The sequence below is a fragment of the Cricetulus griseus genome, chromosome 9, assembly GCF_003668045.3.
Source record: "Cricetulus griseus strain 17A/GY chromosome 9, alternate assembly CriGri-PICRH-1.0, whole genome shotgun sequence".
Classification (NCBI taxonomy): domain Eukaryota; kingdom Metazoa; phylum Chordata; class Mammalia; order Rodentia; family Cricetidae; genus Cricetulus; species Cricetulus griseus.
Genome location: NC_048602.1, coordinates 13541588 through 13557390, shown reverse-complemented (window position 1 = coordinate 13557390; position 15803 = coordinate 13541588). Strand labels below are relative to the sequence as shown.

Here is a 15803-nt window from a genome sequence, read left to right as displayed (position 1 = left end):
ATTGTAGGAGGTTGTTACCTTCATTTTTATTTCTTCCTTGACCCAGGAGTGCTATAATTGCACATTATACAATTTCCATTAGTTTGTAGGATTTCTGAAATTTGTTTTGTTGAATTCTAACTTGGCATTATTCCAATTTTCAGTATCTGTTGAGGTTTGCTATGTTTCCAAATATGAGTTCGGTTTTAGAGAAGGTTCCATGTGGTGGTGAGAAGAAGTTATGTTCTTTAATATTTGAATAGGATGTTCTATAGATGTCTGTTAATCCAAATTGGGTGGTAACTTCTGTTATTTCTTTGTTTCTTTGCTTAGTTTCTGTCTGGTAGACCTGTTTAGTAGGGAAACCGAGGAGTTGAAGTCTCCCAATATCTCTGTGTGGTTTTTAGTGTGTATTTGGATTTTTAGTTACCCAAATTTTTGTGAAAGTGGATGCAATTATATCTGTTACATAGATGTTTCTAATTAAGACTTATATTGATGCATATTTCCTGTGATGTGTATGAAATTACCTTCTAAATCTCTTTTGATTAACTACAGTTTGAAGTCTATTTTTTTTCACTTGTAAAATTTATAATTCATTGTTTTGAAAGGTTTTATTTGTCTAAATTAATATTGCATTTTTGAGGTAAATAGAACATTTTTAAACATGGATAATAATTTGCTTTATTTTCTAAAAATATGTTTATAGTTTTTGGTTACTTAACATGTTTAAAGAGGTCCCATTTAGAGATTTCATATTACATAAAACACAATTTCATGACATGGCATTCTTCTTGTTTTTCTTGTTTGAACACTGGATTCCTTATGGCCATATTTGTTTTTAAATGATCATTTTATTGCTTTTTTTAATAATCTGTCTCTCTTTCAATAACTATGTATTAGCATTATTAATTATAATTAATCAAAGGAAGTCTATATATGATTTTTCATTTCTAACACAATATAATATGCTTTGAAAGATGTTATTGATCCAAATTAATAATACAATTTCCAAGCAAATAGAACATTTTATGTGATTAATCCATTTGCTACAGTACACATTGGAGTCATTTTATGTATAAGTTTCAATATATTTTTGCCTAATACAAGATAGTCATATAAATAACTTCTTTCATTTCTTCCAGCTTTGCTTTGTTATCCAGTTCAGGAGTGGTTCCCAAAAGAGTGTACACAGGATACTGCTCAAGAAGAAATATTAGGCAAACCATATATGAAAGGCTCAACTCTTCAAGTTCATCAAAGAATATATACTGGAGAGAAACCTTATACATGTAATGAATGTGGAAAGTGTTTTACACAAGGCTCATCTCTTCAAGTTCATCAAAGAATACATACTGGAGAGAAACCTTATAAATGTAATGAATGTGGAAAGTCCTTTTTGAAAAACTCAAACCTTCACACTCATCAAACAATACATACTGAAGAGAAACATTATAAATGTAATGAATGTGGAAAATGTTTTACACAAGGCTCAACTCTTCAAGTTCATCAAAGAATACATACTGGAGAGAAACCTTATAAATGTAATGAATGTGGAAAGTGTTTTACACAAGGCTCAAATCTTCAAGTTCATCAAAGAATACATACTGGAGGGAAACCTTATAAATGTACAGAATGTGGGAAGTCCTTTTCCAATGGCTCAGGGCTTAAAGTTCATCAAAGAATACATACTGGAGAAAACCATATAAATTTAAAGAATGTGGAAAGTCTTTCACATGAGGCTCAGCTCTTCAAGTTCATCAAAGAATACATTCTGGATAGAAACCATACAAATGTAAAGAATGTGGAAAGTCCTTTACGACACCCTTAACACTTAAAGTTCATCAAAGAATACACACTGGAGAGAAACCTTGCAGATGTAAAGAATTGGGAAGTCCTTTACCAATGGTTCAGATCTTCAAGTTCATCAAAGAATATATACTGGTTAGAAACCTTACAGATGTAATGAATGTGGGAAGTCCTTTACCAATGGATCAGATCTTCAAGTTCATCAAAGAATATATACTGGCTCGAAATCTTATAAATGTAAAGAATATGGTAATTCCTTTTCTTCAGGCTCAACCCTTAAGTTCATCAAAGTATACACACTGGAGAGAAACCTTACAATTGTAAAGTATGTGGAAATTCCTTCTCTTCAGGCTCAAATCTTAAAGTTCATCCAAGAACACACACTGGAGAGAAACCTTACAAACTATGTGGCAAATCCTTTATCGAAGGCTCAAAACTTCAATCTTATCAACGATTACATAAAAGAGAGAAAAGTTATGTGTAAAGAATGTGGAAAGTCCTTTATTGCAGGCTCAAACTTTAAAATTCATCAAAGAAGACACACATGCGAGAAATCTTACAATTTTCAAGTATGTGGCAAGTCCTTTACCAAAGGCTTAACTCTTCGAGTTCATCAAAGTAAAGACAATGTACAGAATCCTTACAATTTTCAAGTATGTGGCAAGTTCTTTACCAAAAGCTGAAATCTTGATGTTCATCAAAGAATACACAGTGGACAAAAACCTTAAAATTATAAAGTATGTGGCAAATCTTTTAAACAGAACCTCAACATTTCAAATTCTTCAATAATTACATACTGGATAAAAGCATTACAATTACAATGCATGTGGCAAGTCCTTTACTATGAGCACAATACTTAAATTTCATCTAAGAATACATAATAGAGAAAAAGCTAGAAATATACAAATTGTGGAAAGTTGTGTACCTATGATTCACATCTTCATAGACACTACAAGTTTGGAGAAGTCAGAATCCTTAATATTTAATGAGTACATTATATTCTGTCCTTTACACATTGATTATCTCTGCAATAACTCAATACATTCATACATGAGAGAAATCTTATAAATGTGAAGCACATAGGAAATCATCTTCAGGGTGCTTAAATGTTAACAATCACCACAGAATTCAAACTAGAACACTACAAAATTTTAAAATGTGGCAGGTTTTATGCAGTACTCAGAAAGTCACACCTAAGAAATCATCACTAACAGAAACCTCACAAATGTACAGTGTTTTAAAAAATTCTTAAAAGAATCTCAAAATTTAGAGCACATATGAAAACTCATGAAAGAGACCAACTCAATAGGGAATCACTGACCCAACACTCATGCAAAAATAAGGTGCTTTATAATGTGAAGAGTGGAAGGAAACATTTAGCATGTGTTCAAGCTGAGTGCCATTATTCATCCTTATAATCATTGTAATTTTAAGAGCATTCTATCAAGAAATAAATGGTTGTTCACAAAATGATTCTTGGAAAACCATCTACATATGCAGCAATGTATCTGCCAGTGCTACACTGAAATCATGTACTAAAATTATATAGGATAAATTTGTCAAGATTTGAAGGCACACATAATTTAAAATGTTAATACTTAGGCCAGGAAAAGTTTACTGATAACCATCAAATTCAACCTCGCTTCATTAAGTTCTGTATATTTTATCAGACAGAATAATGAACTTTTATTGATAATCACTTTTATATAGCTATCATTGTGTTGGTAGTGTTTGATATTTTAGAGAATTTATAATGTATACTGATTTGAACCTAATGTTTGTAACCATTTTCTCAATGATCAATAAATGGAATGTAACTTGTATTCAATTACTGCTGACATGGAATGCGGAACATCCATCTTATACCAGTGTAGGGTAATAAGTGTCAGGAATTGCAATACAAAAAATTGCCAGAAAACAAAACTTGAAAATACAGAATAAACAGCGTAACGTAAACTGTAACGGACTGAATCATTATAAGTAGATGTGGGGGGATATGGCAAGATTATATGAAATCCTGAGTGGCTGTATGAGTGAACTTCAGCTGTTTATATGGGAAGAGTTAGATCTAAGACCAGACACAGAAACATAGCAAAAAATGCAAACTAACTGAAACCTAACTACCATTCATTGATTGAGGATATGAACATTACAAATCCTCCTGTGTTTTTGAGAGAATCTTGATTGATATTTTATTATAAATACTGTATAGACTATTTTGCTTTCTTCAGATACTTAGGCATCACTAGTTGAAAGATATAGAGTCTGAAAGTACTGAGATGAGGCAAGATTGCCTACCTGCATAGCTTTAGATAATAATCCTGCCACTCAAATATCAACCAATCTGTACTAACTCTTTGAATGTATTTGCATGTTGGTATTACAGACACAGAGGTTCTGTGGTATGTATGTTTCCATTCAGAGAGTTTGGAACACTAGGTCCCAGCATTTCTTTGGGTCCCTTTTATATTCATGTATATTTTTTATTCTAAACCACTCCACTTAAATGTGTCACTGGAGATGTACTGGACAGGAATGCAATATCCCAATTGTCTTTAATTAAAAAAGAAATAAGATATTTGAGTGTTTAAAATTAATTGTATTCACAATTTCTCACTAAGAAAAACTTTCTGATTATTAAGTACTAATGAGTCTGAGAGTACGATTTCCCCAGTAAAATTTCCTAGACAGAAATGAAAAGCAAACATTGAAAATTCTACCTATTCTTAGAATATGTGCTAGTAAACAACAAAGTACTCACTAGACAAGTAAATAAGCTGTAACTAATGTTCAAAACTGGAAAAATTGTCATACTAACCCAGAAACTATTATTTCTTCAATATTTGATGTCATATTTTGTGCATGTACATGTCAATTTTTATCTCTTTTTAAACTTGACAGAAATTTAATTTTAATTTATTTTAATGAATAGATTGCATTATATTCATGCATGTAATAAAACAATTTGTGTAAAGCAGAAAACTCTATACCATTTAAATCTGTCCCATCATTTGTATTTCCAGGAAAAAAAATAATTTGTGTCCTATATAACTGAAGCATGCTAGATGATTACCCTAGAAAAGACTACCTAGAAATTTTTTTGGATACTACATTGCATATTACTGGTTCAGCCATATATGAAGGCAATTGCATATGTCATTAAGCAATCACTGCTGCTTCAACAAAATCTAGCTAAGCTGAGCCACATGATTGTTGCCCTGTCATTTTTGGTTTTGTGATTGGCATTTTGCATGTTTAGGGAACTAATAATATTAGTGCAATTTGGCGATATTAGATTATTTGGAAATTTCATATGAATCATTTATTTTTTTTCCCCAGAAGTATTGATTTTATAATTTTCCAGGAGGCATCTTCCCCTCCCAGTTTTAGGGAGAAAGCCTTCTAGTGGAATATTTACCTTACAAATTGGAGGTTTTGACATAAATACAGAGAAGCCAAAGGTCATTTTATGAGACTTGCAACATCTGTCCCAGTTCTTACTCAGGAACAAGATAATAAAAGCAAAAAAAAATGTACTCAATATGTTTCAGTTGTCTAGCGTAGTTGGCTGCAGATCAGATTGTAAGCCTCTTCCCATTGGACAATCAGGCAACTAAGTGGCATATAGATCAACAAAGTTCAACTAGCTAAAGAGCAGTGGCCTTGCAAAGAGCTTGGTCCACGATCAATTCCAAGGTATGGGAAAAATGAACAAATACATCTAGGTTTAGATTTTTCTAGCAGAATCGAAAATAAGGAAACATACATTTTCTGATGGAAACTTTCTTTTTTACTTCATCTGAAAAAAATCAACTGAAAAATCTCTCTATAGCCACACAGCTAGATTGTTTCCATACAACAGCATATTTTCTATACATACTTATATCTCTTTCCTGCATAGCCTTGCCTCTCTACACAGTCAACATCTCTTTTCTATACAGCTTAGCCTTTCTTGTCTCCACACCATTACAAAGCACCACACAGTTACACTTTTCCCCACAAAGCCACACCTCTTTCCTCACATTAGACTCTCTTACATATATGTCTCTCTTCTATACTGATACATGTTTTCTACTTCTCTACCCACTGAGCAACATCATCTCACATTTTCTTAAACTTCTTACATCTTCCACACTTCTCTATTCTCTCAAACTTTTCCTCCACACTCAGCTACATCTTCCCTACAGCACATTCCTGTCATCCATTTCTCAAGTCTCTGTGCACATGTCTCTTGATTTCTCTGCACACATCTCCTGGTCTCTCTTGCACAACTCTCTCACCACATACCTTTCTTTCTCCATTGTTCTCTGTTATACCTAGATAATCATCTTCTTCCAGAGGAGTATCTCTGAACAAATGGGAGTAATATTTTGACGGTCACTAATCATTTCCTCAGTAACCAACATGAAGAATCACAACTTAATTCCAGTCATGGAATGTAACACAGACCAGCCAATGAGCAAACTTTCATGTACCTCTTACTATTCAGTTTTCCCAGACAGTGAGTGAAATTGAAATCCAGCACTTGATTATTGCATTTTTTTCTCCCTCATATCAGTCTTAGGGAATTTAGTTTAACTAGCTTAAATAGAATCATCCAAGTTCTCGGTAGCTGTACACTTTACCTTAAGCCCTGTGCTGCTGGAGGCTTGTCCTAATGCCAGCACTATTTTGCTATGTGGATTGTCAATTATTTAGAGCACACAGATGTGTCTTTCTCTCCCTCTCCCTCTTTATAGTTTTGTCTCATAGTCCCATGATAATCAATACATTTAAAACTATTTTTCCCAACAAACTTAATTTTGTTTGCCCTTTTGAGACAAAGTTTCAATATGTAAGGCAGGGTACCTACCTCAGTCTTTTAAATTGTTCTTAAATTTGGCTCTTATTTACAATGTTTCTTCTATTCACTGAGTAATTTTGGAAGCTTATATATTTCCCATAACAGAATGTATTATGAAGTGTTTCTCATCACAGTCCATAAAATGCTTCGTTTTAAAAGTTTGATGACAATCAGGTATTTAGCTAGACCAAGTCTTTTTTTGTAATGATACCTTTGTCATATATTATTTTTTAGGGTACATGTGTGTCTCATTGTCAACCTACTGGTTGAAATTTCCAATGAAATAACTCTCATAGTCCCCGTTTCTTACTGTTTTATTTTCTTTTGTTACCTTAGGGCAAATAAACAGCTTTGAGTTGCCATCACCAGACCAAAGCCTTGCCAGACCTTTCCAACAAATCATTACCTATTCTGGCACATTTCTTTTCCATGCAAATTTTGCAATATTGTTTGTCATATTTCATGAAAATTCTTCTGGGACATTGCTTGTGTTTGATTGACGGTCTTGGGGCAGGATTTGATTCTTTCCAAATCATGTTTCCTCAAGTAAGGACATGGTCCCTAAATTAATATTTATCTTTGAAAATGGGAATCAGTCTACCACAAGATCCAGCAATTCCACTGCTAGACATATACCCAAAAGAAGCACATTCATACAACAAGGACATCTGTTCAACTATGTTCATAGCAGCACTATTTGAAATAGCCAGAACCTGGAATCAGCCTAGATGCCCATCAACTGAAGAATGGATAGAGAAAATGTGGTACATTTACACAATGGAGTACTATTCAGCACACACAACAAAACAAAAAACAATGGAATCTTTAAATTTGAAGGAAAATGCATGGAATTCGAAGAAACCATTCTGAGCAACGTAATCCAATCACAAAAAGACAAATATGGTATGTACTCACTCATATGTGGATTTTAGACATTGAGTAAATCATTACCAGCCTAAAATCAACACTGCCAGAGACACTAGTAACCAAGGAAGAATGCAAAAGTGACAAACATTGTCCCCTGGAGAAGGGGTAAGGGTCATGATCTTCTGAGTAAATTGAGAGCATGAGAAGAGGGAGGAGGGAGCTACAAGAATGACAATGGAAGAAGAGGAAGGAGGCAGAGGTCATGAGGGATCAGAAAGTTTGAGTCAGGTATAGATTAGAAGAAAGGATATGTGACAGGTAGGGTTTTAGCTGGGGGGTCTTAGGGGCAGAAGGGAGGGAGAAAGGAACAGGGATTGTCATGTAATTCAATTTTGTCTCTAATTCAAATAAAAAAAAGAAAAATGTGCCCTGATAACCTCCCATTCTTCTCTCCCTTTATGTCACTCTCTGTATGTTTCTATCTCTCTCCCTCTCTCTCTATCTTTCCTCTATCTCTTTTCTCTTGCTGTTCCTATCTGCAGAGGCTGGTATCCCCCCTTTTTGTTCCCCCTTTTATGATCTTTTTACCTATTAAAAACCCAAGGCTTTTACACTAAAAAAAATACTTGGCTTTGGTTTGATCACATGATTTTTCTTCTGCTATGCCAAAAAATTGATTTACATGAATATATGTTTGTGAGTTTGAATTTTGTTTCTAATACTTCCTGTTACAGTTTGTTCCTATCTTGTGTGCAGGATTAGTTTGAAGGCTGGGGGGAGGGACTGAGATGGCCAACTTCCAGGGTTCCTCTGGTAGCCACCAATCAAATGTTCATGACTTTGTAATGTGGGAGTACAGAATAATGTAACATCCTGGAATTCCAGTCATTCAGATTCAGAAAGATTATTATGGCACCAGTAATATGGTAAACAGAAACTTTGTCTAGATTTTGGGTAATGGTTTGTATATTTCCTTTGGGGATGGACAAGTTTCTCAATACCAGAAAACACTGAGAAAATAACACCTGCAATCTGAATGGAAAGAATGAATTTTCCAGGAAGTGCTAAAGGATATAAACTGCTAGCATCAGTAAATGATATTGCAGCTTATGAACTCTCTGTAAGATCAAACCAAATAAATCAGCCAGCTTTCCAACAGAATCAGGAGAGAGGGAGACAAAGAGGTACAGAGAGCATGCATTAATTGTGGGAAGTAGGTATGAATAAAATGCATTGTGTGCATTATGAAATTGTCTAGATCAGGTACAAGACAAAATATTTAGATTAACTGAAACCAAGAAGACAATTCCCTGTCAGGTTATCTTATCTGAATTTGGGATTTCAGATCCTCATCTCTTATGTTTGCTGATACTTGAACCCAGGATATCATTCAGAGTAAGCAAGTGACCCCACCCTGCCTTAATCTGCCAGCTGTAGCAAATGTCATTTTACATAAAGTAAAGCATAGATATAGCTTCACTTTTACAAACCAGGATGACATTTCCTAGTATTAAGCTCACAAACACAAAACTGTGTCGAAAATTTGATTCAGAATATATTCTCTTGTGTTGCCAGAACTGGTCCGTTTCCCCAGACTGTTAAGAAACCTTTCTCAAAAGCTGTAAAATTTATTTTTGTACATGTTTAATCAGACAATTTCCTAATGAGATTGAAAAACTAGAGAAAGTGCCAAGAACCAGCTAGAAATACAAAGGGATTCCACTAATATGACAACCACATGAGATGGAAATGTTGGGTGAAACCAGAGCAGAAAGCAGGAATCCACTGTCCCAAGCACATAGGTGGATCTGGGTACTCTCAGCACAGCACAGCAGGGATAGGAAGGACTTGAGTTGCTAGCAGGTGACTAACTGGCTTGTCACAGCATGGAAAACACACACATAGGTTATTTAGGCCACTGACAAAGGTTTCTGAGCCTTGGAAAATTTCTGGAGGTTTGGACAGTGCAGATGATACTCCTGCCCCTGGTAACAACTACAGCCCCACACCATGTTTTCTGGATACAATACATGCATGATTGGCAGCAATGAGAAAAAATACAATTAAGAAAGTCAGCACCACAGAGGAAGAAAACCATACCTAGGAAAAGAAGTAGCATTCATGGAGTAAATGAAAAATGAATTTGAAGCATATGTAATAGACACATCACAGGGATAAACACAGTTATTCCATCCAGAGAACACTAGTAAATCAGCATGAAAGAAAAGCCAGGGAAAGAATCTGAACCCATGTGTCTTGGTAAATGCCTTTAGTGTCAGTACATGAGATGTAGAGATAGGGGTATTTCTGTGAAGTTGAGTTCAGCCTGGTCTACCCAGCCATTTCTGGAACATCTAGTTCAACATTGGGAGAACCACCCTCCAAAAATGAAGAGAGAAACTGTTCAATTGATTGCTATCATAAAGTTAAATAATGTGAGACAAACAAAATAATACAGAGGATTGGCTTTGTGGCATCTTATGCTGCTAGTTGCAAATGCTGTCAAAATTCACCCTTCTCTTAGAAGGCCAAGTATATAATATGAAAAAGCTGCTCTCAAACTTTAACCCAACCCTTTTAGAGAGACTGGCTAAATCTGGACATCTAGCTGTAGAGATTGCCAATGCGGGGTAAAGTAGAGGTAGGACATCATTTTCTATCCGGTTGTCTTTAACAACATCATAGACATGTCTCCTGGAAACGACATTGCAATGGAATTGTTTACGCCACTTCTAGAAAATATCCCAGGAGCAACATTCCTCTTAGTTTGTTCAATAGTTTAGAGGACCCAGCAGGAGGAAGAGGAGGTCCAGAGCCAAATTGGTCATTTGAAGACGTCTTCTTTTGTGTGTGTTCTATTGCATTGTGTATGCATTTTCTTCATTTCAACCCCCCCTTGTATGTGTGCCTCTGTGTGTGCGTGTGCGTTCGCGTGCGCGCGCGCGCGCGTGTGTGTGTGTGTGTGTGTGTGTGTGTGTGTGTTTGACAATGCCAAGTGTTTTTTGTGAAATATCTTTCTAGATACTCTATAATGCCTGACATAATTTATAAGTAGTAGTAGTAGTAAAACAACAATTATGTAAACAAGTTGTTATTAGGATTTATTTGAAATATTATTTGGGGAGGAATAGCCAAAGCCATCCTGAGATGACCACATTGTGTGTGTTCCTTGGTTTCCAGGAGAAGGAAATTTAAAGCTCTAAATCACTGTGCTACATGGGTGGAAAAATCCCCACTGTCCCATTTTGTTGGTTTTTGTTGTGTGCATGGTTTATATAAAGGACAAAGGAATCCAATTCACAACATTTAGTCAATCTAGATGTTAAAGTGGTTGCCAGTGCAAGACAAAGTAGAGGTAGTAAAACAATATTTTGTAATTTTTTGTTAAAATTTTTCATTTTGTGTTAAAAATTTTAATTATTACTCTCGTTACATGTGTGCCGTTTACTGGACTGCGGTGTACATAATAGAATACAGTCCTTACTTGAAACATCTGTTCTATCTAGACGTTTAGAAGTGCCCAAAGTTTGTTGAATGTAGAGGTATTAAATATTACTTTGTAAATATCTTCTTGCTAAAATTCATGAAACGCTGTCTTTGGGAGTAGAATTATGAGCACCTCTGTGAACAGTAATGTATGTATTTGATCAGTGCTCAGGAGGAAGTGCTGGGAGTCAGCGTGCTTGTGTTTTTATACGGGACAATTTCAGATGCCATTTCTATATATTTTCATTTTGTTTTGCTGTGTGTATACTGTATATAATGGACATATGTCAGATTCTAATCTTTAAAAATTAAAGAGGTTGCCAATGTATGACAAAATTAGGACATTTTGTAGACTGTTAAAATTTATAGGAAAGATTTCTGTGTAAATGATTTGGGGATATGAATTTGTTCAGCAATTTCTAAGCATTGCATATGCCTATATTTGTCTTCTAGTTTGAAGGCAGAGAGAAGGGAGAAAAGAAGAAAGTGGGTCAAAGGCCAGATGGTAACATTTAGGAGATACCTCAGATAATAACCATTGCTTTACATAGTTATATTTACTAGTGCAATGTGAACTGCTGATAATTTTACTTTTAAATTAGATATAGTAGAATAAGACTTCATATAAATAGTTTGGAAAAACTGGAGATATTATGTTTAGAAGTAGAATTGCTCTGAGAACAGTACCAGCTGTACATGTTCAATGGATTGAGTAGGTGGGGGGTGGAAAGAAACTGCAAAGGGATTCCATTAGTGTGCTAGATGGGTAAGATTAACTTACCCATCACCTCGTATATACACTTCATTTAACTTTGCTATATTGTATATACTCTACATACTGGACAAAGGAGTCTTTATTTTATTTTCTAAGTATTAAAGGGGTTGGCAGTGTATGGCAAAAGTGGAGTCAGTAAATTAGCACATTCTATATACTCTGTATGAAAAATCATAGCACGGTTTTCTTCTGAAAGGAGTTATGAAACTATCATCCAAGTGTCATGTGTCTGTGTCACTTGTTATAAGGGAGGGGCTGGAGAGAAGAGGTCAGAGACCAGAATGTTTTCAGCAGAAGACACTTTGAGATCTACCCATTGTTACATGAGTGTGGTTTCAACACTACTCTGTATATAGAGACACATTTATGTCCACATCTGAAACATCTAGTCCTTCTAGGTGCTTAGAAGTGTGCAATGTATGTTTAAGGTAGATGTAGTAAATAATACATGTTGTATATTATTCTGTTAAAACTCGTGGTTAAGTGCTGTCTTTTGGAAATTGAATCCTGAAATCACTTCTGAGGATTATAGACTTGTGCTGGTTTGGGAGGGAGGAAGAAAGAAAGTGTATGAAGGACCTAATAAGTAATGTAAGTTTTGGTAATGAAAATTAGCCATTGTCCCTTTTATCTGTGCATATTATTTTTGCAATGTGTGATCTATAAGAAGACATGCCAGTCCAAATATGCAGCACTTTTTCTTCCTAGATGGTGGAGAGGCTGCCAGTGTGTGACAAAGTAGAATTAATGCAAATACAAGTTTTAAAGTTGTGTTAAATTTCATGGGGAAAACTCAAAACCACTTAGGACATGAAATTGTTAATATCCCCACCAAAAAGTATAGCAGATACATAAACTGGGTAGAGAGAGATGGGAAAGGTTCTAGACCAGAATGTTGCTATTTATAGGTATGTGCAGTTTAGTTAATGCACTGCATTGTACATATGATGGGGACCAGTAGTGTTATTGGAATCATCTAGGCTTTAGACTTTACAGTACATTATATATTTGGTGTGGTATTGCATACTTTAAATCCTAGGTTGAGGCAGGTTGATCTTGTTTGTTCCAGGCCAGCCTGGGCTACATAGACGTTGTCTCAAAACAGAAAAAAAATGTACATAATGGACTCGTGGTATAGCCCAGCAGATAAAGGGGCTTGCCACCCACCTGGTGACCTGAGTTTGCTCTCCATGAACCACATGATGAAAGAAAGGAGAAAAGTGATTCACAAATTGTCTTATAGTCTACATACAAGTACAGTGGCATGCATGTTCTCACATGTACTAAGTAATAAATGTAAAAAAATGCACATGGTAAAAGTAGAGGGTTAATACCTTTTAAGGATTATTGTTTCATAGAAATGGATATGGGGGGGTGGAATTGTTAAACTTTGAACAGATATGGTTATAAGATGGAGGTGAATAGGGGAAAGAATAGTGCAGGGTAACACACTGTGCCTTTTGGTTGGTTGCACCAGCCTAGCCACTGTTCTGGTGTGAGAACTTTAACTTTCAGTTAAAGTTGAATGTTTCCAAGTATTAGAGGATAAGTCCCAGTGCCCAAAGGAAGGGCTGTCTCCTGGGGATAACCTTTGTAATAGTGGCAGTAGAATCATCCTGGACTGGAGTTCTGCCCCGAAGAGGATGGATGGAGGAAGAGCTCTTTGTTAGGACCACCCCAACTAGAAGACAGGTAGAACTGTACACATGGATACATATGTGCAGATACTTGTGTTTATTGTGTACTAATTCATCCCAAAACATCTGATCTTCATGAAGATCCTAAGGGTGAGTATATGATTAAAGGTATGGCTTCATAGGTTGACATAAAAGGTGCCTCTTGAATTGTTAAGCCGTGTCTGGACAGTGTGAGTTAATTCATGTTACTAGACTGACTGGAGACGCAGTTCATAAGGCAAGAACTGTGGCCCTGTGCTGTGTTGAGATTGACATCCTGAGGGCCCCTGCCTTAGATGAGTCTTCAGTGCCCCACATGAATACATTTATTGAGAAGGAAAACACCTTCATATTTAGCATATAGATCTGGTGATAAACTTAGGAATGATGTACTTAGTTGATCTTTTTCTTTGTTTCCTTGTAAGCTGAGCATTGAGGGAATGCATAATTTTATTTGAGGTTTGTCTTTTTGGTTTTTCGACACAGGATTTCTCTGTGTAGCTTTGGAGCCTATCCTGGCACTCGCTCTGGAGACCAGGCTTGCCTCGAACTTACAGAGATCCACCTGCCTCTGCCTCCCAAGTGCTGGGATTAAAGGTGCATGCCACCAACGGCCGATACATAATTTTAATTGTAACTTCGCCAGTGCTTCTATCTAAAAGCCTGCTGCCATTTTTGTGTACTATGAATATGTTGTTCCCAAGGAAGACAGGATTACAGTTTTGTCTGACAGATTGAGATGGTATCGTGTATCCTTGATTATCAAAATGCTCATGTAGCAGGGGTTTTTAGTTGGTGAATATTCACAAAGTGGGGGAAAGCTAGATACATACTGTATAATCTCAATTCCCTAAATGTATGTACACTTGAAATATCCAGAAGGTTACAGCCACCTGGGCTACTTGTGACTGTGAGACTGTTCTTGGCTTCTTGTGTTTTGTTTCCTGTAATGCACATACTACAAAATAAATAAAAGTTTCTTCAAAAAGAACTATGATAAGACATACTTCATAATAAATTCTCTTATGGAAACACATAAGCTTCCAAAATTACTCAGTGCATAGAATATACATTCTACATAGGAGCCACAGTAAAGAACAATTTAGAAACCCGAGGAAAGAAACTGACCATGTGTTTCTGGTATTCTGCCTTACAGATTGAGACTGTTTCTCAAAAGAGACAAAAAATAAGTTTTTTTAGGAAAAATATCTTTAAAACTATTGATTAACATGGGAACATGATGAGATAAAAATATAAAGATGTAGAGGGAGAGAGAGACAGCTTGTGCTCCAAATAATTTAGGATGCACATAGTAAAATGTTGCCCCCATGAGGACACACCTCCAGCAACTCAGGGCTTAAGGAGGAGCATACAACATATGTTATCTTGTACTATTCTATTTATGGTGGCAAAACTTATGGTTCTGAGGCTGACAAGAGGGATGGAAAAAGCAATATTTAAGTCCTGGATTTCAATGAAACTGTCTGTGAATACTGACAAATTAAAGATACATGCAAGTTTACTCATTGGCAGTTCAGTGCGTCATTCCAAGGCTGGGACTAACTGATTTTTCATGATTCTATCTTATTGGTTACTGCAGTAATTATTGTGACACTGAAAATATTACTTCCATTTGTTAAAAGTTTTTTTTTCCCCTGGAAGGAGATGATTACTAAGTTAAAACAGAGAGCAATGGAGAGAGAAAGCTATGTGTTGAGAGAGTTGTATGCAAGAGAGAACAGGAGATTTGTTCAGAGAAATCAAGACACCTGTGCATAGAGACCTGAGAAGGGGATGTGATGAGTGTGGTGTAGGGGAGATGTAGCTGACTGTGTAGGAAAATCTTGGGAGAAGAGAGGAGTGTGGAAGATGTAAGAAGAAGTGAAAGTAAAGTATGAAGTGATGTAGCTAAGTGTGTAGAGAGATATAACAGATGTAGTGTATAAAAAAGAGTCATGTAAGTAAGAGAGATATATGTGAGGAAGGAGATGTGGCTGTGTGGTGAAAGCTGTAACTGTGTGGTGACTTGTAACTGTGTGGAGACAAGAAGTGTTAAGCTGTATAAAAAAGAGATGTGACTGTGTGTAGAGATCCATGGCTACGCAGGAGAGAGATATCTGTATATTAAGAAAGATATGCAGTTGTATGTAAACAATGTAGCTGTGTGGAGACATAGAGATTTTTCAGACTGAGGTTTTTCAAATGAAGTAAAACAGAAAGGTTCCATCAGCAAATGTGAGTTTCCTTATTTTCACCTCAGGTAGAAAATGCTAGCCCTAGTCACATTTGTGGATTTTTTCCCCATATCCTGGAGGTGGGATTGGACCAGGCTCTCTCTAAGCCACTGGTATTCAGCTAATTTCATTTT

General features: G+C 35.8%; 1 pseudogene; it reads left to right on the top strand.

Annotated features, from left to right (window-relative positions):
* Positions 1 to 1210: 1210 nt before the first annotated feature.
* Positions 1211 to 13799, top strand: LOC118239319 (annotated as a pseudogene).
* Positions 13800 to 15803: the final 2004 nt, after the last annotated feature.